The sequence below is a fragment of the Ylistrum balloti genome, unplaced genomic scaffold (assembly GCF_031769215.1).
Source record: "Ylistrum balloti isolate Yb309-2 unplaced genomic scaffold, AGI_CSIRO_Ybal_v1 Utg371806, whole genome shotgun sequence".
NCBI lineage: Eukaryota > Metazoa > Mollusca > Bivalvia > Pectinida > Pectinidae > Ylistrum > Ylistrum balloti.
Window position 1 is genome coordinate 154,176 of NW_026782901.1, and position 4,170 is coordinate 158,345.

Below are 4,170 nucleotides of genomic sequence, written 5' to 3' on the forward strand. Positions count from 1 at the left end.
CGATCTCTACACTCCCTAACGTTATAATACGCCTGTAGCCAGCTCTACTGTAGCTGCTGTGGACCGTCGGTAAACAACCCTTTACACAATAAAATACCAGTGGTTTGTTTATGTACTTCCAAAAATAAAAAAATACTTATAAATCTGTATCTTGTACCTTTTGTGTTACTTTCCTACGTAAACAATGAATACACATGCGCACCTTTCAGGTAAAAAGAAGCACAGCAACCAAGACATCCACACAAGCCAACAGTTACCCATGTACAAAACTCTAACAATTTTGCTTTAGAAAAGGATTTTTGCAGTTTGAAATGCTTAAGTGTTATGTAATGAAGACGTCATGAAAAGGGGATAAGTCAGATATCGACCCAGGAATGACGATTAAATTCCGGCGATATGAAGTGGACTACATCCAGCCACATACCGAGTGACACCAGTGAAGCGTATATAGTTATTAGAATTCAACAGCGCACATGATGACACGGAGAATGTTCATACTGAATTACCTGCGTAAACCTGACAATATCAGGAAAGCAAATCAATACCGTGATGTTTAACGGCATCAGTTTAAACACGGATTGAAATGCACAGGTAAATCAATTAACAAGAAAAATTTCAATTTATTTAATTTAATTGTATCTTTCTTAAGTTTCAGATTTTTTTTCATAGATCTTGAATTGCAACAGTTACTGCTTCCTCTGATTGTTGTAAAATTTAACTTGCGTGTGGGAATTCAATTTGAATTAATTTTGAGGGTCGTTAAATTATAACGGTTGACCTTTGCCAACAGTGAAAAAAGCGCGCTGCACGGTTTTCCGTATTTACTTACACGAATAAATGAATTCCCTCATGTATTTTTATGTTTCTATGACACGCTGTCTCAACTTCCTGGTTTAAGGCTAATGTGTAACCATATAACATCAAACGGTTTTACCTCGATTATACGAGGAAATTCAATATCAAAGCGCAAGGATAACATACTTGATACAAAAATAAACACAAGTCGTTTGATTTAGAGTAATATTACAAAGGTGTGTCTTGAAAGTGTTTTACTATTCTCTTTAATCTATGTATCTATATTCGCCAGAGGGCGCAGTAGTGTCTCGCAGCTGTGCGAGATATTGTGAGATTTGAGTTAGATAATAACGGAGGGGCAATGTTCGACACCCTCCAATTAAGTAACACTAACCCCGCAATCTCACGGTGACATTTCCCTCCTACTCTCTAGTCGTCAGAACGTTGCCATCACGAAAAGAATCAGAAATTCCGAACATCCGTCGTGAAGTTTTGTTTGTTTTGGTAATCAAGGTCAGGACTCGTATGCCATGGCGAACTGATAAGTTTGTTTATAACTTGACCTGTCGTAAAGGTGTCAATAGTAATTGATTTTGTCAAACAGGAGCAGGATATCTTTACCACTAATGAAAAACACGCTTCCTTAAATTTCAAATTAAACCCTGATAATGAAAAGGGGGTCTCGGCGAGATGGCAGTAACGAGAAAGTGTCAAGTGGAAGTAGGAGATACAATAACGTCAGAAATAGTAGCTATTTCAGGATATATTTAAAAGTGTCAAAATAACATTGATTCATAACTGCAAATGATCTCTATATCCAATTACACACAAAAGAAATGTATGTAAGAGAAATGTTACCCCTAATGTCGGTAGTGAAGGCGATCTGATCCCTAGTTACGGTGGAGGAGTGTGTTATAGAGGGGTCAAATCTCCAGTGATGATACAGCAGGGTTCTGATACCTAGTTACGGTATAGGAGTGTGTTATAGGGGAGTCAAATCTCCAGTGATGATACTGTGGGGTTCTGATCCCTAGTTACGGTATAGGAGTGTGTTATAGGGGAGTCAAATCTCCAGTGATGATACTGTGGGGTTCTGATACCTAGTTACGGTATAGGAGTGTGTTATAGGGGAGTCAAATCTCCAGTGATGATACTGTGGGGTTCTGATACCTAGTTACGGTATAGGAGTGTGTTATAGGGGAGTCAAATCTCCAGTGATGATACAGCAGGGTTCTGATACCTAGTTACGGTACAGGAGTGTGTTATAGGGGAGTCAAATCTCCAGTCATGATACTGTGGGGTTCTGATCCCTAGTTACGGTAGAGGAGTGTGTTATAGAGGGGTCAAATCTCCAGTGATGATGTACAGCAGGGTTCTGATACCTAGTTACGGTACAGGAGTGTGTTATAGGGGAGTCAAATCTCCAGTCATGATACAGCAGGGTTCTGATCCCTAGTTATGGTATAGGGGTGTGTTATAGGGGAGTCAAATCTCCAGTGATGATACAGCAGGGTTCTGATCCCTAGTTACGGTATAGGAGTGTTTTATAGGGGAGTCAAATCTCCAGTCATGATACAGCAGGGTTCTGATACCTAGTTACGGTATAGGAGTGTGTTATATAGGGGTCAAATCTCCAGTGATGATACAGCAGGGTTCTGATACCTAGTTACGGTATAGGAGTGTGTTATAGGGGAGTCAAATCTCCAGTGATGATACTGTGGGGTTCTGATACCTAGTTACGGTATCTCCAGTCATGATACTGTGGGGTTCTGATACCTAGTTACGGTACAGGAGTGTGTTATAGGGGAGTCAAATCTCCAGTGATGATACAGCAGGGTTCTGATCCCTAGTTACGGTATAGGAGTGTGTTATAGGGGAGTCAAATCTCCAGTGATGATACTGTGGGGTTCTGATCCCTAGTTACGGTATAGGAGTGTGTTATAGGGGAGTCAAATCTCCAGTCATGATACAGCAGTGTTCTGATTCCTAGTTAGGTTATAGGTGTGTGTTATAGAGGTGTCAAATCTCCAGTGATGATACAGCAGGGTTCTGATACCTAGTTACGGTATAGGAGTGTGTTATAGGGGAGTCAAATCTCCAGTGATGATACTGTGGGGTTCTGATCCCTAGTTACGGTATAGGAGTGTGTTATAGGGGAGTCAAATCTCCAGTCATGATACAGCAGGGTTCTGATACCTAGTTACGGTATAGGAGTGTGTTATAGGGGAGTCAAATCTCCAGTGATGATACTGTGGGGTTCTGATCCCTAGTTACGGTATAGGAGTGTGTTATAGGGGAGTCAAATCTCCAGTCATGATACAGCAGGGTTCTGATACCTAGTTACGGTATAGGAGTGTGTTATAGAGGGGTCAAATCTCCAGTCATGATACAGCAGGGTTCTGATACCTAGTTACGGTATAGGAGTGTGTTATAGGGGAGTCAAATCTCCAGTGATGATACTGTGGGGTTCTGATCCCTAGTTACGGTAGAGGAGGGTGTTATAGAGGGGTCAAAACTCAAGTGATGATACTGTGGGGTTCTGATCCCTAGCTACGGTAGAGGAGTGTGTTATAGAGGGGTCAAAACTCCAGTGATGATACTGTGAGGTTCTGAGCCCTAGTTACAGTAGAGGAGGGTTCAACTCATCAGTAAAAATACAGTAAGGCTCTGATCCCTAGTTACTGTAGAGGAGGGGGTCAAATCACTATCAACAATACAGCAATACTTTATGATACCTATTTACGGTAGTGTGCGGGAGTTCAATCTTCAGTAGAGGAGGGATCAAGCCCCCAGTAATAATACAGAAGGGCTCTCAGATCCCTAATTACGGTAGAGGAGGTGTCATATCTCAGTGATAATGCAGTAGGGCTCTTTTCCCTAGGTAACTAAGGGTCACATCCCCTGTAATAAAAAGGCGGTTCTGACTGCTTCAGTTGCATCTGATCTAGAAGAGGGGTCAAAGCCTTAGATATTACTTGGATATCCCAGTATCGGTCACAGATGTGAGTGATGAGTAGACGTCAATGTATTGTTACGGAATCTGGCGGAACAGCTGTTCACAAACAAACCAATACAGAGGAGAAACGGTACACGTACAGGGCTCACAGTGGTAGAAGGATAGGAGGAAGGAATAGGGAAATGGGACACTTAAAGGGTACACATTGGAGAAGGACTGGAGGAAGAAGAGAGATTGGAAACTTAGGATACAAAGTGGGGCATGGAGGTTGGAATATGGAAAGGGATACTTACAGGGTACATAGTAGGACAAGGAGGGGAGGTAGGGACATGGAAATGGGGGCCACTTACAGGGTACACCGTAGGACAAGGAGGGGAGGTAGGGACAGGGAAATGGGGGCACTTACAGGGTACACCGTA